Source organism: Symsagittifera roscoffensis, chromosome 9, assembly GCF_963678635.1.
Source record: "Symsagittifera roscoffensis chromosome 9, txSymRosc1.1, whole genome shotgun sequence".
In the NCBI taxonomy this organism is placed as follows: Eukaryota; Metazoa; Xenacoelomorpha; order Acoela; family Convolutidae; genus Symsagittifera; species Symsagittifera roscoffensis.
This window is the reverse complement of record NC_087070.1, coordinates 26,786,469-26,813,775: the sequence shown is the minus strand read 5'-3', so window position 1 is coordinate 26,813,775 and position 27,307 is coordinate 26,786,469. Positions and strand designations below refer to the sequence as shown.

The window sequence follows — 27,307 nt, the reverse complement described above, 5'->3', positions numbered from 1 at the left end:
AGGGTCTTGGGACAGTGGTCTTGGGACAGGGTCTTGGGACAGTGGTCTTGGGACAAGGGTCTTGGGACAGGGTCTTGGGACAGGGTCTTGGGACAGTGGTCTTGGGACAGGGTCTTGGGACAGGGGTCTTGGGACAGTGGTCTTGGGACAGGGTCTTGGGACAGTGGTCTTGGGACAGGGTCTTGGGACAGTGGTCTTGGGACAGTGGTCTTGGGACAAGGGTCTTGGGACACTAGTCTTGGGACACTAGCCTTGGGACACTGGTCTTGGGACACTGGTCTTGGGACAGTAGTCTTGGGACACTAGCCTTGGGACACTAGTCTTGGGACAGTAGTCTTGGGACACTAGCCTTGGGACACTAGTCTTGGGACAGTAGTCTTGGAACAGTGACCTTGGTACAAGGGTCTTAGGACACTAGCGGAGAGTACTGTGATAGTGACGATTAGTCTTGGGACGGTATAAAAATTGAAGTAAAATTACAACAAGTGTGTCTTAAGACAAAATAAGACAAATCGAAATAGGTACGGTTGAGACCACATTAAGGGAAATTTTTCAAAGGTTTTAGAAAGAGAGCTACAACAAGGTTTTTAACACGTTGTACAAAATTTGTTACCACAAAAAATTTTTTTGTTTTATTATTTTTTTATTCTTAGAATAGAATCGTGTATATAATAAAATTGTAAATAAAAGCAGTTGTAAATAGAAATAATGAGGCGGAGTAGGGTACCGGTGCTCGAAAAAAGGTCAAGTGGATCAAACACGAAATATAATTCATCGCTGCGCGGAACGACATCAACAGGCCCAAAGATAACAAAGAAGAACTTTTCAGTTAACATGGTCAGTACGAGGAGTGGCACCGAGAGCAAGACACGAGAAGATGTGGGGGAAAAACAGGTGGAGCCCACAATCGAAATCGACCTAGAGACACCAGACCAGAGCGTAGATGAAGTGGAGAAGAGGACAACGGAATCCACACCGATGCCCCACGTGGAAGACCAAAGTCCAAAAACCGTGGAGTTTTCACGAATAGACGCATTGGAAGACACAACAGGCAATACCCGAGAGACTGTGAAAAACGACTCTCAAGTGAAAAAGACATCCTTCACAGACAAGTTTGCAATGATGGTCGGACTCAAATCGAAAGAAAACGTGACTGAAGAACCAAAAACAGAAAGAGCACGAACATTTGGTACAGTGAGCACGAAAGCGACAGAAGCCGGCCAGAATGAGGAACAAGCTAAAGCAGAGGCTACGGCCGAAGAGAAACCGACGGCTGACCATGAAGAGACTACCATTGAGCTGGGCGACTTGTTGGCGAAATTAAATCAGATCGACAAAAGACTTAAGAACAGTGAAGAAGACAGAGAGGTGATAAAAAAGGAGATAAGATACAACAAGCACGAGTATCTAGACAGTTATTTTAACCTAGCTAAGGCAACAGAGGAGAGACTCAAGGAAATGTCAGATAAGGTGGAAGCCACCAATGAAGAACGAGAAAAGAACATCAAAACAGACATGCAACAGTTGAAGAACCGATATGATGATGTCAACAGCCAATTAGGGAGCCTGGAAAGGAGAATGGACACAATGAGCAAGAGTCAAGCCGAGAGTTCGTGTGCAACACAGGCGAAGTTGGATGCAATCTTGAGAGGTTCTACTCCACAAGAAAGACCGGCAGCGGATCGTACGCAAGGCACCAGAGTTGACTTTGTAGAACCACAAAGGAACAAACGGCAATCGACACCGTTGCCCTTAACCAGGGATGCGATAAGCATAGCACCAACAGCTGCGAAAACAATAATGAAGAATGGAACGTCGAATACAACGACTGGTCCGGGAGATGCAACAGCTAACAGCAACACAGGACCGGATGCTATGACATGGGCCAGCACTTGGGAGATGATGAACAGGACTCTAGAGGCCTTCGCCACGAGGAACACTGACTCGAGCGACAGGAGAGAGGGAAAAACAAGAAAGACATTCAAGAAGCCAAAAGAATTCAAGGACGACTCCGATGGATGCATTGACACTTGGGTGGAAGTGATGAGATTACATCTAGAACAAGATAACTTGAGTGACGAAAGACAAGCATGTACAGCCATACTGAGCAACTTGGAAGGAACGGCATTAAAATGCGTGGTCGCAAAGAAGGAGGAAGAACGCGACACCGCGGACAAGATCTTCGAGATATTGCTGAATCGATTCGGGTCAGGCATGAAGGGTCACCAAGCGATGATGCGATTTGAAAAGAGAAGGCAGAGGGACGACGAGTCAATAGATCGGTTCCTAGATGACCTCGAGAGCTTGAGAAGGAGGAGTGACCCAGAGGAGTCGACAAATAGACGGAACTTTAGCATTGCCTCGAAGTTCATCGATGGGGTGAAAAGTGATGACTTAAGGACAATGTTAGCAACATACTACACATTGTCGAAGGACAGCGCACCCACCCCAGAAGAAATGAGACAGAAATCAAGAGAATACATGCTGATGAAACCTAAGAAGTACTCATATTCTGAAAACAGGAACACGCAAGGGGGAAGCCAACCCCAGAGGTCATCATGGTACAAACCTAGAGATGATATGGACAAGCGCAGATCATGCGCGAACTGCGGGTCAGCGGATCATCATGTGGCTGACTGCACAACGTACAAACAAGGCATGAAGAGCCTAGGTTATGCACCGGATGAAGAGGATATGAGCCAGATGGAGGAACACGAGTACTATAATGGCTTAATCATCAAGATAGGCGCCAGATGCTTCTTCTGTAACCAGGAGGGGCACTTCAGAATGGATTGTCCCTTGTTCTGGGAAGCGGTCAAGGACCAGAATCACCCCAAACATAAGTTGGCATTAGCGGCGGTGCAGAATCAGCGGAACAGGCAAAACGAGTTTGAATCTAGGAACTTAGGAGCACCAAACACCGAATTGCCGACGAAGACAGTGAAAGCTGTAACACATGTTAGCGGTGCGTTAGAGTCCGCGGCCGGGAGCTCTCTAGAGATAAATTATGAGAAAGCGGCGACGGAAGCAATTGCCAAAGTGAAACAAGATCTGGCTGCGAAAGAAATAGAGCAACGACTAAAGTTGGAGATCGAAAGACAGAATTTTAACGAAGCATTAACCGGATCGAACTCAGTACCAGAGGCTAGAACGGGCTCAACAAAGAACGGGAATTGTAACACCGTGAAAATGGTGACAGGTAAACCTTTTGGAATATCGAAAATCGGAGCAAGAATAATGTCGATAATCACAGTGGGCGGCCACGAAGTAACCAGAAACTTGAGCGAGCCAAGCGACCAGACGATAATGCACATTGACGTGTATGCAGACTACTTGAGTGGAATAAGTCCACAAACGACTTCTAGAGCGCTCAGAGCACTACTCACGAGAGGGGGCAGCAAGTCGGTACGTGTTGATAATAGGTACACTGAAGCTTATGGTCCACACGAGGTGATGCTAAATATAGATGGAATCAACATCTATACCAAGACGATGATAACATGCGACGAAGACCTAATTGGACAAATCTATGTAGGGAAAGAAGAGTTGAAAGTAAGATCGATCGGACACTGTGCCATGCTTGAAGAAGATGCAATGCACATCGGGACGGAAGCAGACGTGACAGGGCACGTGCTAGACATAAATGGCAAAAAGACTCAGTTGCGTGGATTACTTGACACGGGAGCAGTCTTGAGCGTCATACCAATCGAAACATGGGAAAAGATGGGCTTTGACAAAGGTGACTTGATAGACTCGAGAATACGGCTGTCAGCTGCAAACAAAGGGGCCCTACGGGTGCTGGGCAGGACGCCGATAATAGCCCTCAATTTGGGGGAACGTAACCTGTGGATGAGCTTCATCGTGGTAGAAAACCTAGATGAATCTGACCAATTCATTTTGGGCAGAGACTTCATCAGGAATTTCGACGTAACGATAGATCTAAATAATGCAATGTTCAGGATACGGAACCCGGATAGGAGGTACGCAATCAAACCGGTAAATTTAATAATGGCAAATGAGAACAAAGCACCGGTATTCTTGAGTAGGAGAGTGAGGTTAAAAGCTAATGAAGCGGCAATCGTAAGCTTGAGGATGAAAAATTATAATGAACTAAGTGACAACAAGCAAGTGTGTATAGTTCCAAATCCTAATAGTCAAAGCGCTGCTGTTTTAGGAAGATCATTTTCGATAACGAAGAGCGGCCTCTGCGTCAGTGTCTTGTTGAATACCCTTGATATACCGATCACGATACAGAGAGGGAGGAAGCTGGGATATGCTTTACCGGTTAAAACTCGATATGAAACAATTGAAAACTCAAAACAAAATGAAGTTGTTGATTGTCCCAACCACAGGGACAAAATTTGTATCTTGAGACGATTGCAGAGAATAAAAGATTCTTCAGGTCTTATCAAATCACTTAAGTCAGAAACGGACGATGGGCTCTCGAGCTGTTCGAACTTTCCAGAGTGACCCACACCAGATGAAATGCAAACTGATAAACCGGTTCTGCCGGAGATTGAACATTTAAGGGGCAAACTGAAAGATGAACAGCTCGAAGCTATCAAGGACGTACTAGAGCGGAACGAGGAGGTTTTTTCAAGGCATAAGGCGGATATCGGGTGTTGTAATTTTGTTGAACATGAAATAGAACTTGAGGAAAACGCGGTACCACACAGGGAGGGGGCGAGGCGCATGACCCCACACAAATCGGACGCGTGTAGAAAAGAAATCGAAACGTTACTAGAGTATGACATGATAGAACCATCCAAGTCACCGTGGGCGTGTGGAGTAGTGATGGCCAAAAAGAAAGGCGACCAGTTAAGGTTTTGTTGTGACTTTCGATACCTGAACTCCGTCACGGTGAAGGATGCCTATCCCATACCTAGAATTGATGAGAGCCTCTCGAAGTTAGGTGATGCGAAATTTTTTTACGACTCTTGATTTAGGCTCGGCCTTTTGGCAGGTACCATTAAGGAAGCAAGACAGGGACAAGACAGGGTTCGCCTGCGAGTTGGGTCTGTTTCAATGGAAACGGATGCCGTTTGGACTCTGCAATGCAACAGCCACGTTTCAGCGGCTGATGGCACACGCGTTGATAGGCGTGACGAAGAAGTACGGCAACCTGGTAATGTGCTACGTGGACGACATGGTAATAGCAACGCCAACACTAGAAGACCACATCGAGAGGCTTGACGAGGTGTTCGCGTGCATGAAAAGATCGGGGCTGAAGTGTAAACCATCAAAGTGCGAGATACTCAAGGACTCGATTAAATACTTGGGCAGGATGGTAGATAAACACGGTATCAGACCTGATCCAGACGCCGTGGAAGCAGTCCTAACCTGGAAATCACCGAAGACGGAGCACCAGCTGATGAGCTTCCTGGGTTTCGCCAACTATTATAGAGAATTCATCAAGGGCTATGCGGACAAGGTATACCCGATGCAACAATTAATGAGACATAAGGGCAAGAAGTTCACGTGGAACAACGCGGCAGAAGAGTCATTCCAGAGAATAAAGAAAGAGCTGTGTGAGGCACCAGTACTGGGTATGCCGACTGAGAAGGGGATGTACGTGCTAGACACGGATGCGTCAGTAGTCGCTATTTCTGGGATTCTCCATCAAGAACAAGAATGGAATGGGAAGACAGTCTTGAGACCAATAGCATACGGTAGCAAGGTCATAAGTGACACAGAAATGAAGTACGGAGCACCGAAAGCAGAGATGTTCGCGGTGGTCACCTTTGTCGAAAAATACAGAGCATACTTAGGCAGTGAGCCCTTCAAGCTGCGAGTCGACAACCGAGCACTAAGCTGGCTGAAAACGTACTCAATGGACCAGAGCTATATTGGGAGGTGGATAGTTCGCTTGGATGGATACAACATGATAATTGAGCACAGAACACGAGATAAACATCAAAATGCTGACAGCTTGAGTAAGAAGACGGAGTTCTACGAGAGGCAAGAACAAAGAGAGGCGGACAGACCTGAGATCAAAGACGGCTTCTCCTTTATGGACAAAGAAACGTACGACAGTCTTTCACTCACGAGATGGCTGGACAAATCAGGCAAACCGATTGAAGATCATCCCGAATTGCCGAAAGAGCCTCTTGAAAAGACCATCTTGAAGAAAAGCAGAGGGATTCCGATAGGAATAATGCTCAAGTCCAAGATCGTGAGGGAAACACTCAAGGCAAAAGGTTATGATCTCATCCAGGTAGAGGAGGGAACGGTCCGAATAGATGAAGACTTAATGAGGTTGCTTGAGAAACTATCAGATGACAAGCCCGTGATCCAAGGGAAAGGTCAGGAGGCACCGGAACTAACCATACTTCGGAGAGAAGAAACAGTGAACAGTACTGACGTCTCAAAAGGAAGCATCACTGATAGCAAGGAAGTTGTGCGATCACTAGTTGAAAAAATCCCCGAAAAAATTCTGGAGCAGACAAAAGTCAGGGATAAGAAAGTAACATTCAGAGAAGAAGTTGAACACCTGGGACTAGATCAAGAGTCCGGGGAGTGGTCCAGATTCATGGAAGAAGACGAAACCGGAGAAGGGAAATTGTCCGGGGAGCGTGAAGAATGGGATGAAGACTCGGATGAGAGCAGCGAAGACCAAGACAGTCTATGCATGATACTGGCGGAAGAGAAGATAAGACAGCACGACAGGGAATTACAGACGGATCCATCTTCAGGGACGTACAATCTGGAAATACAAGAGGTACGAGGTGGTGAAGAGCTCGAGAAAATAGCAGTTTCAAGAAAATCACTAAGGGAACTATCGTGCAACTCAAACGTCAGAACGAATCTGGTACCAGAAGACGACATGAAAATCGTGAAAAGGATGATATGTGTGAAACTGAGCGATGACATCCACAACCCTGGTGAGATGAATGGACAGATCATGGCGCTAAAGGAGCACGTTAAGGCGAGATACAGGCTGTCTGACCTAATAAGGGCCCAGAAGAATGACAAAATGACAAGTAACCTCTCCAAATGGATCCATTCGGGAGTCAAGGAGAAGGGGGAACTTGAGGAAGACAGCTACAAGATCTTGAGCCAGTTCTACAAAGAAAAGAGAGACTTACTTTATCACACAGCTGAAGGGGTGGTAGCGTGCAAGAGAAGAGATGAGGAAAAAATATTACACAAACACAACCTCATCATACTACCACAATTGTACCAAACGGAGGTGCTTTTCAGATCACACGACCAGATGGGCCACCAGGGGATAGATAAAGTACAACAAAGGATACTTCACAGGTTTGACTGGCCGGGAATGAGAAAAGCTTGCGAGAGATGGGTGAATGCCTGCCTAGCATGCCTTCAAGTAAAAGACCCAAGGAAGATGAAGTTTCCCCTCAAGTCTGTCGAGAGTTCGGAATTCAATGAGGTGGTGCAGATAGACCATCAGAAAATCTGCATGACGGAGTCGGGTTATAACCAATCACTAGTTATAATAGATCACTTCACCAAGTTGGCGGAAGCGGTTCCGTGCCAGACAGCCTCAGCAGAGGAGACATGTGATCACCTGATAACGCATTGGATATCGCGGTATGGTTGTCCAATGACTTTCCAGTCGGACAACGGCAAGGCTTTTGTGGGGGACTTGACAAAAGAATTGATGAAGAGATCACACATTGCTCAAGCACACTCGACGACCTATCATCCACAGACCAATGGGTTGGTAGAGAGACAGAACAGGACACTGGTCAACATGCTCAGGGTGTACTGCTCGAGATACATGACGGACTGGGACAAATACCTGCCACAGGTAGTAGGAGCCTATAATAGTACTCAGCACTCAACGACGGGTATCAGTCCTTTCATGATGTTGACAGGCAGGGAAAGGGCAATGCCTATAACATTCTTCTACCCGGAGTACGAGGGGAAGAGGACGTCACCTCAAGCATACGTGAAGGAAGCGATCAAAAGACAACAAGAGCTAAACGAGCTATGTCGGAGAAACACGGCGCAAGCGCAAATGAGGCAACGCAAGAAATATGACGAAAAGATACTAAGAGCAAAGCCATACGAAGTGGGCCAATACGTGTGGGTCTTCCAAAATGTCATACCGCCCAAGGGAACAAAGAAACTACTCAAGAAATGGAGAGGACCGTTCATGATTACGGAAGTACATCAACAAGGACGGTTCTATCGCTTGAGTACAGGGCGAGCAGCACATTACGAAAATCTGAAGCCTCACGTCCCGTCCCCGGAGGACTGGTGCCTACCAAAAGACATGGAAGGTCTTGAGTACCTGGTGGTGGAACCAGCGTGCGAAGTGAATGAGAAAGGCACTAGAGAGAAAAATGATGGTAATGAGATCTTGAGTTTGGACGACAACGAAAAGATAGAAGTGGAGTCGGATGCAGGTTCATTTGTAGAAGAAGACTGGAACGACCCAGAGCAAAACGAGGTACCGAAGTGGATGGAGCCGGATCGACCAACACCACCGGAAACCAGGACTGGCAATCGTAAACGAACAGGTATGAGGTACAATAGGTACGGGGATGACTTCTTGATCGATAAGATACAGCCAGACAAGTTGGGCGATGAACTACTAAGCGCAGGCGAACTGGAAGCCGAAGAGGAATGGCAGTTCATTGACGATGGTGGACATTATCCGCAGGATGATTACTCGACGCCAGAATTGGAGACGGATCTCGAGCAGAGTGAAATAGAAAGGAGGGAGAACACGAACTTGAGGATTCTAGAGTGGATGCGTGATGTCAAAGACGAGAGCCGCGAAGGACAAAGCATTCAGCAAATCGATGTATCAGCAGCAAATTACATGAAGACAGAGGACCCTCTTTTCGGATGGACAGCAACAGACAGGCCACTGGACATCCCTAAGGACAATTCAGACCCGACTACATCGACGGGGACGTCGATAAATATTTTTGTCCGGGGAGTGGGGGTAGGACTTACCCACACCGAAAATTTGATGATAAAGAAGCTCAAGGAAGTGAGGGAAACAAGCGGATTGGAACTGGAGGAAGAAGAACCAGAGCCTACCATAGGAAAGAATTTCAAAACGAAATTCGAAATACCCAATGAATACTCAGAGAACATCATGATAACGGATAGCGACTTCATCCTGTCAAACAGGACCAGCGCGATCTGCATCACGGCGGACATGAGTTTCAAATCAAGATTGGAGGCTGACTTCAAAAGAGAGTACCAGAACGTAGAGTTTCTGTTCAGACAGAGGCCAGGACTGGGAGGCATGGCAGCGCTTCCACCGTCAGTGGCACAAGTCCCGGGCAAATACCTCTGCTTCCTAGTAACGAGAGTCAACGACAGAAACACAATTGATCCCGAACACGTGATATTGGCACTGACAAGACTACGTGACTTCATGATTGAAAGAGGAATAGTGGAGGTCTCGATGCCGGTGTACGACCCAAACAGGGGCAAACTGAGCTCGAGGGAATTGTATGCTATCCTACATGTGGTCTTTGCAGAAACAGAGATAATGGTGCATCTTCACAAGAAGTACTACTTGAGCATCGCCTGAGTCGGGTACATGGAGGTATCAGGTCGGGTGTGAGGGAGGAGTCTTGAGTTAGGTACTGGGGTGCGGCGCAGGTAAAGGGATCTTAAGATGTGATTGGCATGACAATTGAATTTTAAAAGAAAGAATTGATGGTGCTAAAACATAAAATGAATCTGCATGTTCTTAAGGGAAATCCAATCGAATTGCTTTAAGTGATATGAGAATGATAAGATTTTAACCATATGGGTAGAAGGGGGGTCTCTAGGTTAGGAACGTGACATGCTAAGTTTTAATGAGCTTTCTGTTTTCAGATCAAGTTTGAAAAACAAAGTTGAAAATCCAACTACACTTAAGCGAGAAACAGAAAGAGAGAATCTTGATTGAACACGCGATAATCCGAATCTACAGCAAGTACTTGCAAGAGAACATTTCTAGAGAATTCTTGAATTGGGTAATACTTGAGTTGGTAAGGTAATTCTTGAGTTGGTAAGGTAATTCTTGAGCTGGTTAACATCTACCTACATACATCCCGAAGTTACAAAGAATGGCAGACCGATTCTGGAACTCCGTGCCCGCGGCCCTGAGGAAGCCCACTCTTGATGAGCTGTACAGGCGCCTGAGGGACTTGGACTATACCCAAATAGACGAGAGAATGGCGGTGATGCTGAATGCCATCCTCCAGTTGGAGGACCAGGGTGAGTGCAGGGAGTCTGCAACGGAGGCTGTCTTGATGATCGGCTACACCACCGAGGGAATATCGAACCAAGAACAGACCAGATGGTTGTCTTGGAATGTGGATGGAGGAGTAAGGGGTTTTGAATTGGCAAGGAATCCTGGCCTGAATAACAATACCGAATATGGCGCAGGGGAATTCCCACTACCGACTAGGCCAACAGTAAGGTCCACCAGCCAGAGCTCGAGTAGGGTGCCATCGATGTCACGAATGCAACAGACGACCGAGGCATATCCGGATCTAGGTGTTCTAAAGAAAGAGCTCGAGAAGACGCAGAAGGAAAGGAATAAGGCGAACCTCGATCGGGATCAGGCAAATCTGGATCGGGAGAAGGTTCAGCTGGAAAGGGACCAGGCGGTCAATGAGCGAGACCAGGCTCTGAGGTTGCTTGAGATACAAAAAGCTGAGCATCAACAGGAGTTAAGGGTGCGGGAGAACGCCGCAAATCGTGATCAACTGAGGTCGGAATTAGACAGAATAGAACAACGACAACGCGAGCTTGATGCACAGAAGGGAGCCAGGCCGAAGGAGCGAGTGGTCACCAGCTCGAGGCCAGAGTCACGTATGGAGGTGGATGAGGCCCCCAGAGCAAGAGCACGGTTCAACCTTGACCGCGAGGCCCGTGAACACATGAGTGAAGGGTTGGAAGTTTGGATACCGAATGACGCAACGTCTTCCTTGCGTAGCCTAGAGACGCAACCCATACGCCCACTGATGGATGTGGAGCTGCCGGGATATACCCCAACCTCGACCTCGAGTGACGGTCAGGTGAGCGGCGGCTCATCGCGTCTGAGAGAACTGGGCGAGAGATTGCGACAAAAGAGTCGTGAGAGTTCGGCAAGACCGGAGCTTCCCCCGACGTGGAGGGAGCAGCCGGTTAGGAGTGTCGTGATCTTGAGTTATAAGAAGAATACAGAGGGGAGGTACCACAGGCACAATCGGCTGGACTGGAGTACGGAGCAGAAAACTAGGAGAGACTGCTTTCATGATGCGGCCTGGGTGCAATACATGGCGCCACCCCGGGTACCAGAAGGTGCGGTTCATCTAATCGTAGGGGACAGCCTGGTGCGGGTGTTGACCCGGATCCGATCGCACTGGCAGACGGGAATCTTGAGTTTCGCTGGAGCTGCCACGCCACAGATGTTAGCAACGCTTGATATGCTGGGGATGACCAAAGTATACACGGTGACCCTGATGATCGGGACCAACGATGTATCAAGGGGTGAAGCGAGGAAAATAACAAGGCTGCACGATAAGGTGAGCTGCCTTCTTGAGGAACTGAGGATTCAGATGGACCCCATCCTGTTGACGATATGTACTGTCCCCTACAATATGATGTTTGATCAGCACGCCTTGGAGATGAACGAGAAGGTGCGGAACCTAAACAAGGGGATAAGAGACATCCACCGGAAGAGTGTGCTCCCTGTCAGACTGTTGGACGTGGCAGAGCGCATGGAGAAAGAGGGATTCCCTGAAGACACCTCCAGTGATGGAATCCATTTTGATAGACCGAGGGGAGCAGAGTGGCTAAACGACGTCTTCCAAGAACACATGAATGCGCTGGAGGCGGATCTGCTAGAGACAGCCCAATTCACTTTAGGACCACCTCCGAACCCACCATTCCTGGCCTCAAGGGCCTTGTCTGGTCGCTTGGGACCGAGAGTTGACACTAGAGACAGTTCAAGGAGCAGCCAGACCAGATTGCAGAGTGCCACGCCAATGGAGTCTGAGGAGGTGACGTCATCAACACCTCCAAGCTCGGCGATATCCTCAGTGGTAGTGGCAGAGAGCAAACGGGAAAATAAGTCTATGGAGACCGCTCGCTTGAGATATCCTGAGAAGGTGAAAGAACTGGATCTAGAGAGTTTGGAATGCAGGCAAGAATTGGCGGAAACCCTGGGGATCGAACGAGTATCACACGAGGATTTGAATAGGCATCATTGCGTGGACTGGTTGAAAGCTCATGAGGCGCACTTCTCGAGAGCGAAGTTGATGGAGACCACAGACCTGACGGGAATTCCCACAAAAACGATCATGGGACCCATTAACTACAGACCTCTCAAGCTGCTGGGGAGTCCGGGACTTATAGCAGAACCTCCCAAGCACCGAACTAGCATCGCCAGGATCAGGTTGGCAACCCCGGCACAGTTGAAGGTGGTAGACAAGCTACTCAATCCGGGAGGAACGGGATTGCCAGATGCCGCTTACGAAGGCTCGAAATTGGCGGAAGATCCCAGGTACGGGAAGCCCTGTGGGAGTACCCAGCTGGCCAAAACCCTGGCAGTGTATGATAGAGCAGACCCAGCTGCTGCGAGAGTAGTCATTGTGGCGGGAACGTCTCCCAAGTTGTTCTGGCCGGAGACTTTGATATACTCTTTGCCAGGAGCTGAATTGAATCAGATGTTAACTCTGGTAGTGGCAATAAAGTCGGAGATGCCCTGTGAACCTGAGCTGCTGTTGTTTGCAGGGATGAATGATCACCTGCACGCGATGGGACTTCTTGAGCAACTAAAGGGCGATGAAATTCCGACATCGAGGAAGATATGGGAAGCCATTCAAGCGTTGTTTGCGGCGATGAATGAAGTGCAAGAGAATGTTGTCTCGAGATTCGGGTCCAAGACGAAGGTGGTGTTTACCACATCCCCTGGATACGCGAATATGCCACCCGCCCTACAGTTCGTGTACGCGGTCTTGATCCTGATAGCAGAAGGGAGTGAATGGCGGATTCTAATGGCAGCCCCCAATCGGGAGTTGGAGCCATCGAACCTGAGGCTTCGCAAGTCAGAATTGGCGGCGGCATGGGCGGACATATCTCATGCACTGAGGGGCTTTTATGGACTAGCCGACATCCTGATCGTATTAGACGAGGTGCTCTTGCTAGAGATATCGAACTTTGCCAGGCAGCTCAAGTTCAGCCCAGTCATCGGGGACGATCACCCGGCGATAAGCAAATTAACGGCCAGCCTGTGGTTTCGGAGTATGGATGTGAAGATCACGAACTCCACCAGCAAGTCTAGAGGTCCCAGTAACGAGAGAAGAAATGTGGCCGAGACGGAAAAGCAATTAGGATCGTTTAAATATCGTTTGACTCAAGAGAATGGCTGGTGACCATTTTTGACACCAAGGCTGGAGAACGCCACGAATAAGACAAGGGAGGAAGCACCACTCCTCGTGAAGCAAGTCTGGAGTTTCCTAGAGAAGCAACTGGAGCTGGCCGAAGTAAGAGACATGACGGTGGCTAGATTTGTCTCGGCCGCCAATGAAGTGACGATCGCAGGGTTCTGGAGAGAGCACGCCAAAGGCGAATTGAAGACTCGGAGGGATTACGAGATTCTCAAGTTCTTGAGTCCTTGCTGGGAGAAGGAATTCTTGGCAGGAATATTCGGTACCACGGCGACTATCTTTGGAGCCTTCGTGCAGGAGATACTGGGCATGCCCATCAGCCTGCTCTTGGCCCTGTATTTGGTCTACCCCAGATACTTGTTCAACATGGGTCCAGCATACATGTTTAGTCGGGGAGTGGAGACACTTCGAGTTGATGGGTACCTGGCACTAGTGCTCTTGACCCATGGGGAATTGGTGTCGTTTCATCGATTAATGGAATATGGAGAGCCTCTGTCTATGGGGAGAGTCCACACGAGCATTGAAACCAGCTCCTACAAGTGTGCCGCAGGATTGAAGACGTTGCTAGTGCAATACCTCATGATGCAAAATCGGCACATGACGGGTGAAGATGAGAATCCAACTTCGAGAAAAGAATGGAAGAAGACGAACAGAGGGATGCCTCTGCTGACGGACCTGGCAATGATGTCTGGCAATGAGGTCGGACCCAATGGGGATAATCCGGGGCCTAGAGGAGGTCGTGACCTGCATTTATGGCCCAGCAGTGACGTACGCGTTCCCAGACCCCCTGGTGACAACGTATCGTCACTCTGTAACGCACTTGAGCCTTATCAGTATACTGGATGGGACGGCGTTAAATTGGTGTCAGCAGGAGGTGCTCAGAGGGCGAATGAGCAACACGGTACTCTTTGGAAAGGTGAAAGATGCCGAGCTGATAGTGTACAACTTCAGGGGGCAAATGCAATGTAGAATGGGAGGCAAGCGAGAGGGTCCCATTGAAATGTATCCCAAATTCTGGAACTTGAACCCATTGACGGCGGACGGACGAGAAATCTTGAGAATTCCTGCCTGGAAGGAGTGCTTCGCACTGGTGAAGAGGGAGCTGGAGACCATAATGGAGAAAGAAATCCTCCCGGCCACCATGCCTGAGTTCCCAATAGTCAGGAGGATGACCTTAGGAATGAATAGTCCCTTGGTAGTTCCCTCCATAATGGCGAGGCTGACGACGGAGGAAATGCAGAAGGATTTCACTGATGGCTGGGACCCCCTGTTCATTGGCTACACGGCGGCGGTCTACTTCCATACCAGCGAGATGAAGGTAAATTCGTGGACGACGCAAGCGAAAAAGAGTAGAGGTTCGCAGCCCCCAGGGTATGAGGTGCGGAAGGTCTTGAGAACTCTTGAGAAGGAGGGACTTGAGAACATGTTACCCATATGGAATGATGGCAGGATGATCGTGATGGAGGGGCACGTCGCACTGGTGGACGACATGAAATTTGCCACGAGAAAATATAAGGCGCCCTATGGCTTGGAACAGGTGGAAATAAGACAGGAAGGAACAGAACTAGATGCAGCAGGTCAACTGCATGTAGCACTGACGGAATACAAAAAGCTGGATCCTACGACACCATCACCACTGTCCGTGGACACACCTGGAGACAAGAGGAGCGGACCCGTCGAGGACCGATTTAAGAAAATTCTCGAGAGAAGGAGACATGAGTCAGAAGAAGAGAGTATGGATGAAACTCTCAGTGAAGCCGGTGAAGACATGGAAGTGGGGAATACGCCTGAACCAGGGCCATCAGGGGAGGAGCTCACCACTCAAGAGCTGTTGAAAGATTTGAGCGAGGAGAATTGGGCAGATACTGCCACACCACCCCTGATTCCGTCTCCCCGGAAGGATCTGGAATTGCCATTGGCAGGTGAGACCTTCAATATGGGGATGTTACTCTTGAGCTCGGAGGAAAGGGAGAAGAACACGTTCGAAGGGAACAGGGACATATTCTTGGGATCTCTCGAGGATGACGCTTGGCAGGAATTCCTGGAGGAATTCAATCGAGAAGTGGGCAGCGAGACGACGCTGGACAAGTTCAAGAAGGAACTGTGGGACGCAGTAGTGAGATTCGGGGAACCGCTCCTGATAGGAACGGGCCTGGATGAGAAAGCTAGAAAAGAGCTGCTGAACAAGCTAGTGGAGCTGAGGAACGCACGATCGAAGACTAGAAAAGAGAAATGTGAGGACAGCTCTACTCTGAAACAAAAAACTGTGGATAAAATGGTTGATGATATAAAAAGGGATAAGGTTGGGACTAGTAATATGATTAAAAGTACTAATATCCTTAAGGCTCGAGCAGGGGGGAGGCAAGAGTTGGAAGGAGTGGATGGAGAGGTCGAATCAATGATGATAGCCACAACACCCTCGAGCAGAGATGTGAAGACTCGCAAGAGGAAGAGAGAAGTGGAAGGATGGGGTAGTCCTTCAGTGGATGCTGTTTCGGAAGGAAACTTGAGAGAGACGGCGCCCATCGTTTTGGCTCGATGCAAGACGGCGGCATACAAGAACAGCTCGGAGCTCAGGAAACCACTTGAAGTAGAGAAGGAAATAGAGGTTTCCGCCAGTTCGACGTCAGAAGAAGACTTCAAGCCTCAGAAGATAAACGTGAAGAGAGGTTCAACGAACGGACAGGTAGGGGAAGTGGAGATCGGCAAAGAATGGATCTCGAAGGCACATCAGGACATGGGCAAACAAGTGACGAGTGATCCATTGGAGAGGAACAAGACGAGGAACACTTCCCTGACGTGGTGGGTGGCCCTCGAAACATTGAAGGAAATGGAGGACTGCTTGAAGAAGTTGGACAGTGGAATAGCTCGCAAGCGACGCAATTGGGCCACCCAGCAAAAAGCCGAGGTTAATAAGATAGAGATGGCAAGTCATCTGAAGAGGTCCTGGCAGAGTTTGTTGAAGGATCATTTTGAAGAGGCGATGAGGACATCCTCATCAGCACCGCCACTAATGGCGAATCCCTTCGTTAGAACTGCGGGACAATTAATGTTCACCTGGAGTCTGGTGGGAATAGAGTTGGAGAAATTGACCTCGTATGACAGGCTGAAGTTGGGAAGCAAGAAGCTAGAGGTGTATCAGGCACTGATGCAACACGTGGCCAGGGACAATTCAGGCTTGAGCCTGGCTAGAAGAAAAGATGCCACATGTTTCTTGAGATGGATAATGTCAATGATGTCTGATAGCACCATCCTGGCATGCCACCAGAGAGCAAGTGGAAGTAAAACCATGGAGAAAAGAGTCTCAACGATCATCTTGAACGTATATCAGAGTACAGGAATAGAGAAAGAAGATGGTTCCAGACTATCCTTAGAGAACCATCGAAAGCTGGACGAGGTACGGAGGTTCTCTAATAAGAAGTTCGAGGAAGAACATGATGTTCACCGTAACCTGGCCTCGTCAGAACAGTACTCGAGACTCAGTGAGAAGGGGGAATACTAATATGTGTCTGGAGTGATGGGAATAGCCTACAATCCCTTCTTAGACTCGGAAGCTGGAGGAGCCCACAGAAACCATGAGGTAGCGGAGCTACTGAAGTTTTGGACAGAAAGAATAATGGAAATAGACGCGGTGGAAAAAGAGGGGCCGAGCCTGGGCCTGATTCTTGAGAAAACACCAGAGGTGATAAGCATACCGCGCTCAAACAAGAGAGTTGAAGTGAACATGGGCGGTGGAAATGGCTTGTTAACCACGAACTTGGGAGTGATATGGAAGCTACTAAGACCCTCCTGGTGTCCACATCCCCATGCGAGTCTAATCGAGGAAACCACCGAGCGAGTGAGGTTAGCACCAACGGAAGATGAAGATCTGGCGAAGTTGAGTGTGCTACATAAGCTAATCACGCCCCAGATGCAAGAGCCAAGCGAAAGGACGAGCGACCCCGGGTCAGCAAAGAAATTGGAGCCGGGTAGCTGTCTGGATTCGACGTGTGGGAACGGAGAGCACATCTGCGATGGACGGTCATGCGTCAGAATACTGTCGTTTCAAAAAGAAGACCTGGTCACTTGGTTCGAAGACATCACAGAAAGGGAGAAAAGTGAAGTGCAAATAATAGCGGAATGTTACGCGAGAACCACGGTGAATATAGCGACAGCTCTCGGATTCTTCTCGAGAATGTGTGGTCTGCAGGCACTGGAGAGACTGGAATCTGAACATCATTTAGTGACGGCGTTGAGCGTAGAATCATGGCCCGGGGTGTTGCAGGTGACTCAAAAACACATCCGGAGCTGGAAGGTTGGTCTTGAGGCGGAAATGGGATTTCCCATGAGCGAAGCTTATGGCTTGCCATTGAACGCGAAATCGCTGATAGGGTCAATGATGGCCAACTTGTGCGGAAGTCACTACCCGCTACACATGGCGATGGTGGAAGTGTCCAGCCAGAGAATACTGGTGGACAAGGCCTTCTCAGTGCCCAAGTGCGTGAGGTTCGCTCGGATGTCGCATCACTCGCACAAGTTGTTGAGAAAAATCAAAGGGACAGTACCAAAAGAATTGAGAGATGACTTAAGCGAAATCTGGGGAGAAGATCTTCTGAAGTTGGAAAGAGAAAACACAAGCGATCACGAGAGACAAAACGTGATCGGAAAACCTGTGGGAAGTACTCCGAACCTGGAAGACAACGACACGATGCACGAGAAAATGATGGAGCTTGAGCCTCTCTTGGAAGCCTCAGGGGAGCGTAATCTCAGGAGCATTGAGATCTCTCATGGGGAATGCCCATGCCACTGTTTGGCACAAACGGTGTGGTATCCAGATCACAAGAACCTTTGCCTGGTGTGGGATGTGGAAGAGATTCGGTCGATCGGACTACCGGATCACCGGCAGAAGGTGACGCTCTTAGTAGTGAGTACGATGTTAGCTCTGAGATGGATAGAAGAGAATATAACGAAGTATCGGGAGGCGACGACGCCAACGGCTGAGTCAATATACGCGATAGACTACAGCAGGAGACTCGAGTTGTTTGAGACTGCGTGCAAAGTATTCGCCATACCGACGGAAGTCAGGCACGTATGGAGTCGCTTGAGGTACTTTCCATGGTTTCGGGCGACACTGACGTCTTGGTTGTACATGACAACGAAAGATCACATGAGAAAACATCAAAAAGAATATCGACAGTTCCAGGCCGAGATTGGGCCGGAAGCTTTCAAGAGACCCCTGCTAACCCATCGTAATGCGATCACGACAGGATGGAAAAGAGTGGGTAAGATGTCTAGAGACAATACCAAAGCGAGGGAGTCGATACTAGAGGAAGACCTGGCGAAGAACGTGAGCTTGAGCCTGCACAACTCCTTTTGCTTGAACCGAGAAGCTAGGGTGAAGGCACTACCCAACCAAGCAAAGAGGTTGCAGGAGCAGAGAGAATGGATGCGATCCTATGAACAGCTGAAGGCTTGGGAGGAGATTGTGATTAGTTCCGATGATGAAGAGGAACTGTTGAGACAGTTTGCCGCATCTAGCACTTCAGGATGCAGTACCTCCAAGGCGAAGAGTACGAGATGAATGGGCAAATCGGATGGATCTTGAGTCTTGAGAGGGAAGGGGGGCTTGAGCGTGGATCCGAGTGAAACTTGGATTCACGAAAAAGAAATTTTAACAAAGCAAATATTGTTACTAATATACTATATTTATTATATAAATCGAAATGCTGCATGACAATTTCCTGATTGAATAGGACAAAAGAGATTTTAAAATGATTGGCTTGAAAAGCGAAAATTCAAGGGTGCAGGTGTGTGCAGATTTTGGTTGCTGTTTAGCAATAGTGTGAAAATTTTAAATGGCTGTGAATTTTGGGGTGTAGATAAGCTTAAATCTGCTGCAAACTTCTGTAAATGACCACTGGCACTGTATCTTGAGCAACACTCGGTTTTTCTGGGACTCACTGGCAGAAGACAGCGCGCGATGAGGACATCGATCTCGAGTCCGGGGAGTATGTGCCAGTCGGTCATATTTGGAAGTTTGACCTTGAGAGGAGCAAAGAAACACTTGATTTTGGAGTGAAATTTAATTTTTCAAAATTTCGAATGGAACCTGTCATGCACGATTTTCTCGCGATAACTGAAAATCAGAAAAAAGAAATCAGAACAATTTCAGAACGATTGAGTCACACACGCGGGAAAGTTGTAAGAAAAAGCAGTAGGAAATTGCTATTCGCAATTTCCATCACTATCATAATCGAGAGTAGAGCTGTCCCATCTGTGACAGAGACGAGAGCATTCCCACGAATTGGATTATAGCGACTGGAGTGTTATTCAGAACTGGACTAGAGTGAACCTTCGGTGGAAAGGTGGACAACTTGAGTGTCCTAATGGTTCACAAGAAAACTATTGTCTAGAGTATAAACTCGTTCTCATTGTTAAAACTATAAAACATTAGACTCATTTAGTTACGTTATTTAATTCTTGAGTTAACTACCGACTGGATTATTTCCCACTTCTTGAGCGTGCTACTATGTGAGTACAAATTTAAATTTCTAGAGTGTGTTTTATAATTGTTATGTTGAGGTAAGGCGAGTTTTAGGTTGATCCATCTGAAATGGATCAAAGTTCCACTGTCTAATAAAAAAGCAACTTAACGGATTGTTCCAACCCGGTTTTTAACGGCGTTCATGTATTTTGGGTATCTAGAGACCTAAGTATGGGGACGTTTCTAATTCTAGAGTGGGGGGATATTTTAGTAGTAGCCTTTAAGCTGTAACGGGTCGTAGTCTCATGTCACAAGCGAACCGAACTGGCTCCGACCGTTCTTGAGGTAGAAAAACACAAGAGATGGTGTCCCTGACCCTTGAGCCAGTGGTTATAGGGCCTATTTTTCTTAAGCCTCATGTTTGACTGCAGTAGACGAATGTTACACAGCATTTCCCCGTTGGACGGCGATGCCGATACGCTGTTTTAGGAAGGCGAACGATCTCTTTTCTCCCGTCTCCAGGGCAATTCTCTTAGCGATTGCTGCTAGAGTTTTGTACGAGTCTTCCCCGATACCTCCGAGGTTCTCTACTGCAACTGGTTCAAATAAACACGATCTCGGCAGGTTTGAGTAGTGGTTCCGCTAACGCACCTCTGCTTGGTTGGCAACCGATGGACCGTCTTGGAGCCCGGTGGCGACGTTAGATGCCGCTAACCGGCTCACGCAGGTAAAGTCCCAGGCCAAAACAGCTCCGTTCATCCACGGTACTAGCGTTGCTCCATCGGGCCTCTTACCGTCGTCTCGCAGCATCCCAACTGGTTCCAGTTTTGATGGCACACCAGCTGACGTGAAGGCATCTCTAATTATGTTATTACTAAGTTGATGTCTGACAAACCTGCTCTTAATTTTAGGGCAAACCAGAGGGTGATTGCCGAATTTATCGCAGCTGGTGCCACATGCACAAGTGCATGTTGTGAGAACTGGGGCACCTAAGCGAAGTCCGACCGCAATGCGGAAAGCCTCATCAGTAAGCAGAAGACCCAGGCTGTCTGACAGAAGGGCTGCAAGCCAGTCACCTGCTCCAGGGGCTGAGCAACCTTTTAGTCTTGCGACATCCGTGTCAGAGTTGTAATTGGCGGATATTATAATTTTCTTCTGTTGCAAAACTGGGTTGTACCACGACTTTTGCTGGTGTGGTGTTGTGTTAACAAACGCGTCGGAAAGACCGGTCTTGGCCTTCCAAAGGTCTAAAGCTTTGTTTAGAAAGACAGAGGGAGAGTCTGTTGAAATCAGCCGTGCAACAGCGTTTTTCGTGGCAAAAACAGACGCTAAATAGGCGGAGCTGGACAAATCACACGGTGATTGGATGCCTAGGCCACCCATTTTACAGGTTAAAGATGCTTGATTCCATTCACGATCCTTAATGAGGACATTGCTGATTTTCTGTACCGCCTGTCTGATGTCAGAGGTTATTTGTTGCACTATGTCGGGGAATGAGAATGTTGGAGCAGTTCTAAACAAGAAAATCAACTTAGGCATAGCGAAACAATGGCGAAGCAAATAAATGGCATAATGTGATGGTAGATGATCAAGGTTGTCACAGAGGGTGTTCATTTTGGCTCTTTTCTTCTCCAGGGCTATCTCTAGCGCTTTGTGACCTAATGGGCTGCCTAATAAGTCGGCGTCATCTCTGCCTACAATGATAATGCCCGGGCACACCGCCTGGAAAGCTTGTATGATTTCTATTTTCTGTGCTTCACTCTTCGATAAAAAAGTGAGCTCACACTTAGTGTCGTTAAGCTTCAGTCCGAGGATTTCAGATGCTTCTTTGAAGGCGATGAAGTCTTTGAGAACTATCTTCCAGTTGTCTCCTGCACTTATGTCAACCATGTAACCTGCTTTAAAGCGAGAAATGATGGCACGTAGACATTTGTGAACACTGAGGCAGAACCCAAAAGAGGCTATCGGGTCGCCTTGTTGGAAACCTTCTCTGGAAAAGAGGACATGGGGACCATAAATAAGAAAACTGGGCCTTTCGTAGCACATGTTGTAGAAAGGAAGTAGCTCAGGGCAGTGTTCTTGAAACACGAGTGCCATCTTGTCACGGCGTATAGTATTGAACGCATTGCTAAAATCTAACTTTAGAAAGACGTCACTGTCGTTGGCGTTTTCAAAGAAGATTCTTGCAGCATGGACGGCAGTTTCAGCACCGTTTTTAGCACCAGCCCCCATCTGAAAAGGTGCGAAGAAGTCTAAGAACCGTCTAGTTTCAATCTGACCTGCGCACTTGCCTACTACTCTGCGAAGGGTTTCGCCTACAGCGATGGGTGTAAGATCACCTGCTTTCTTCGACAGTGTGGTAAGGTTAGCAGAGGCAAAAACAGGACGAACGAACTCAGAGGCTTTGCCAGCAAGCATAAGATTGACAAAGTCTCCTAACGTGTTCAAAAGAACGTTTCCGGCATCGGTGGCAGCGGAGGATAGCGAATCTTTGAGATGTTGTGGTCGTAGACCACTTGGTCCTCCCGCTGAGCCAGTGGCGAAGCTCTGCACGGCACTGAGCACGAGAGAACCGGAGACTTCCAACGGTTGCTCCTGTGTGACCGGGAAGGCTTGTCTACCTGGGTGTTCGGGAGGATGTTTCAGTTCCAGTAGTTTCATGTTCTCGTCGCTTGGCAGAACTACTCCCTTGTCAGAAGACGCAATTCTAACCGCAGCCTTGATGTTGCCTTCATTAATTTTCTCACAGATAAGTTTTGAGAGTATTTCATTGTCTGGCATGACATTGTTACGTGGTCTGGGTTTCGACTCCACAGGGCGCACAGCCGCTTCGTTGAGAAACACGTCAATTTGTCGCTTTACAAAGGTTGCCAGGCTGGTTTTCTTTGCTGATCCGGCACGAACAGGGGCTTTCAGACATCGGTGGGCAATGGTAAACACATTGAGCCATGCTGTTTTGCTATCAGTGTCATTAATGACAGCCCGCAGAGCAGTGTTAACAGCATGTGAGAAGTGTATCCTTGCAGCCTTCGGAACATACTTGAGTGTCTTACATTTAAACGCCTTGATGACGTTGATGAAATCATTGGCCGTGAATGAGGTGGCATCTATTGGGGCATTGTTAGGCTCAGTGTCTGATACTGGGACGGGAAGTTTATTAGAGAAAATGCACCTGTTGTTCACCGGTCCGTGTACACGGAAGCGTCCACTCTGATGTGTTGCGATAGACTTACTACAGCCAGGACAGATGCCTCTCTTCTTCGTGTTGCATCTGCATTGGGGGCAGCTGTAGTTGTACTGCGAAGCTTCTTCCAGATTGACCAAACCAGCGCATATCACATGTGCCCAGCAATCGCATATCTCGCACTGGACCCACTGCAACATGTTCTCGTCTTTTGCAATGCATGGTGAGAAAAGACACTCGTTAAGTTTGGGGCCACCACGGCTGCCCCGTCTCCGTCTCATTCCCATAGTCTAACGGGTCTGAAACTATTTAATAAGTTTATCACAACAATTAGGCTAACTTTTTGATCTGTACAAAATCACAAGATCCTTTTGATCTTTGATCTGTACAAAAGGATCAAAGATCATAAAAAGTGTCATACACATCATTATTTCAAAATTTAACCAATCAAAACTTTCCAAATATTACTGAAATTATGTAACAACTATTATGTAACAATTTTGAACATTTGTCACAAATTTCTGAGAGTTTTCACCTATTTTGTTTTTACAATTACGTTTTGTCGCTAATTTTTAAGCTAACATGTATATTACTTAATTTCTTTGTTTCAGCCAGAATTTTTCAATACTGGAACTAAAGCCTTGTACATCTTCAGGTTTTAAAAAACTAAACTGTTTGTAAAAAAAGATCGAAGATCATAAAATTGTCAGACGCAACATTTTTTTGAAAACTAAAAAAGTTAATCAATATCAACTTCACAATTATTAGTAAAAATGATTAACAATTATTATGTAACAAATTTAATAATATAGTCACAAATTTCTGAGAGTTTTCACATTTTTCGTTTTCACAATTTCGCTTTTGTCGCTAATTTCATGCTAACATGTGAGCTTTTTCAATATTTTTCGTTTTCGCCAAAGTTTTTTGATTCTGGAACTCAAGCCTTAGTGTCAGCTCCCCAATTCTGAACTCGTCGCGCTTGTGAATTGCCGGTCTCTCTTTGCTAATGTGCAGCAGCGCCTCTAATGTAACTAACTTGATGCGGCTATATTGGACCATCAAGATGGGTGGTGAATCTCTGCTTGATGCTCCAGGGTACTGAGGTTCAGGGTACTGGAAAATGGGGTGTTTTCGAACCAAGCGGTACACAGTTTTCAGACAAAATTTCTGAGAACAGAGATTAACAAGGCAAGGACAGATGAGGAAAACGTTGAAGTCAAACTAGAAAGAGCGAGAGGCGCTGTGAAGAGGGTGTAGATGAGAAGTTTGTAACTTTCGTCCGGAAGAACATATCGACGCAGAATCAAGCTAGATTCTAAAACGACTGGCCAGCGTCTAAACAAAGCTTTACATGCTTTTCATCGTCTCTACTAAAGCCATTTCTTTGGTGGTCTTTCTAACATCGGGTCGACAAAAACGTTACTCTTGTCCGGCTTCGACCAAAATGCTCAAATTAACTTAAAAACATGCAAAAATAGTGAGCTCATGGCTGGATCTCAGGATCCTTAGACCACGAGGTCACTCCTAAAAACAGGGCTACTACGATTTATTATATTACCATTGTTTTTGTTCGATAGATAAAAACCATCATCTCCATCGAAGATGGATCAACCTTTTCCCTAAACTACTAGCTTTTCATTATCTAAAAATGAATCGAGATGTTAATTAAATTCAATTCAGGAAATGACTAAGAAGCTAAAAATTTGTATAAAACAGTTTGTGTTCAGGTCTCGAGACCCCTCCGGATTCTGGAATCCGGGGAAATAACGTTTTTATTTCCTTTCCGGAAGGCTGTACACGCTGTCCCAACACCCTTCACCGTTTGCGTGAATTGCTCTGTAACGATTGTAGCGACACAATCGTTACAACTCGGAGCGATCTCTGATAATTTCCAGTTGTATCTTGTTATTTCTCGTCGTTTTTTCTATCGCAACTATTGTTGTTGTGTTTTCTTCTCAAAATGGCCGTTTCAACATTTCTCAGGGGTGTGTTGTCACCAATCGAATTTTTAAAAATTGAAAATTCCAGAATCTTCTGACCTTCACGATTCGCCTAATCGTTTAAATAACGTCGCTAATCTGCTAAAACCGTTAATCTTCCAGGTCAGCGGCTACGATTTCGAAATTGCACTTTCGTCCATTCTGGTCGAATGTCACATACTCCCCGGACAGCCCGGTCAATGTCCCCATTGAATCCCGTAGTCTTCGTCAAAATGATACAGTGCCATCGAACAGAATCTACAAAAAGCACGAATTCACTTTTATCCACGTCATATCGACTCACTGCAGAATATAAATGGCATCATACTACACTACTATAGCCTTCCATATTTTTTCACTAATCTGCACTGTCGCGGAAATGACTTAAGATAAACATTTTTTATCACTTCCAAGGTCAATGCCCTGATTTTAAACTTTTTCTCCTAGGTTTTGAAAGGTGTTGGTTTGCAGGACAGTCCTGCCAACCAACAAGCTAAAATTATTCTGCTAAGCTTCTTCCCTTCGGAAATTTTAGTCGTTATGGGTCCTAGATATTAAAAATAAGGAACAACCTGTGGTTAGAAGGAACAATGAAATAATCTCCCTCTTCAAGAGATTACCCAAGCCTTTCAAGTCACCACAAAGTGATCAGTTTTCCTTGTTGATTAAAAACAATCATGCAGGCTGGAATTTTTAAATATACTCTTCACTCAAGCCTTTCTAAAAAATTGGTAAGTGTCTCTAAAGCCACTAACTAAAATCAAAAGGCAAATTTATCAAATCTTCAAAACTCAATTAAAGGTTTTCTTTCAGTTTCAATTACAAATTGGTTGCTTTGTTTCTCATTTGAGTTTTTTTCACATACAAAACAATTCTTAGTTTTAACATCTTCTTTTTCGTCGCTTCTTTGTTTCTTTCTGAGTTAAGTGGTATGGACTATAAATCATAGAGTAATTTCGGATAGGGTACACCGTCTGCTCGTCACGCTATCTTATTTTCGGACGGATAGATTCGTGCAACTTCTTAGTCTAATGCCGATCCTAATCTTACTCTTATATCTACTAGTCTCAGGGTGTTTAACTAGTCTCTGCTAGGCTCAATAGATCTAGAGTATACTGGCTTATTGCGACTGCTTAAGTTCTCTTGGAGAGGGTACTAATCTCTAAGTTAAATTCAAATCTCTCTGGTGCTGAAATTACAGTAATTTCAGCACTTACAAATAAGTGGGTTGTTAGTTAGATGGAATATGATTGGTTAATATTAAATATGTTATAGTGATAAAAAATCTAATTTATCCAATAATAAAATGTAGTTTAGATCATGTTCCAGTACTTTCTTTATTTTTTCGCTCAAATGGTTTCCGCTAATGTTATTTCGGCTTAATTACCTCATTTTGCGTGGTTTGGAAGAGGAAAACATACTGCTATGATCTTCTGTCAGGAGTAAAGATGAGTGAAGAGGTCGAACTTCAAAACACTTACAGCTCAAAGATTTTCTTTGTCACAATTTTGTTTTCGGCTCAAGTGGCCTCTATTCAATTTTTGTCAGATTAGTTGCCGCACTTTAATAAATTTTGTATGCGCTTTTATTCTCTGTGAATATGCTTTTCGCCTCGTCGTGCGAGATGATCAAATAAATTTTTTCATAGATGTAGCTTATTTTATATGTTTCTACGACACAGCGGCTTGTATCTCATGTTCTTTCCGCTAGCTTGCAATGCAAGGTTTGTTTGGGCTGTATCACGAGTTTTGCGGAGCTTCACTTCTGCGGTTAAAATGATCTCAATCATTTGCTATATGAAACGCAAACTAAGCTCTCCGATAAAAAAAGTGCTAGTCGCCGAAACGATTTTCAAATGGAGTTTTCCGTTTTGTAATATCAGGCGAACAACATCAACTATGGATACTGTTTACTCAATTTGGCTAATTATATCAAAAAGTTTCAATTCCAAAAGATTCTCCAAATGCAAAAGCTTAAGATCGTACATTTTTTTAGAAACTCTAAAATAAAAATTTGAAATAAATTTAGTTCTTTTTAGAATAAACGAATCGAGTTTATATTTGCGCCGTGATTTTTCTTCAGAGCTGCGTTGGTTAGTTTGGTTTAGTATATAATTCCTTTCCAACCGGGTTAAAGGAAAGTTTGAAATTTGTTATTGCTTGTTAGAGTTGTTGTTAGTGAAAACTTGAAACTTAAAATTCATTATTTAAACAATTCTTCGTGGGCGCGCTGAGCGTGTTTGAATAGAATTCTTGTGCGAATGAATGAAATATTGAAAATGTTAGTACTGCTTTCTCATTTTACGAGCTTATTGCTTAGAAATTGAATT

At 46.2% G+C, this 27,307-nt stretch overlaps 1 protein-coding gene across 1 annotated transcript in view; it reads right to left on the bottom strand.

The window, feature by feature from the left end:
• The window catches only part of LOC134854566 (RUS family member 1-like), a 51,427-nt gene extending 28,097 nt beyond the window's left edge, over positions 1 to 23,330 (bottom strand). Inside the window, exon 1 of the mRNA XM_063870871.1 lies at positions 23,307 to 23,330. The gene's annotated coding sequence lies outside the window, so the exon portion shown is untranslated. The remainder of the gene's footprint in view (positions 1 to 23,306) is intronic.
• Between the last annotated feature and the right edge of the window lie 3,977 nt (positions 23,331 to 27,307).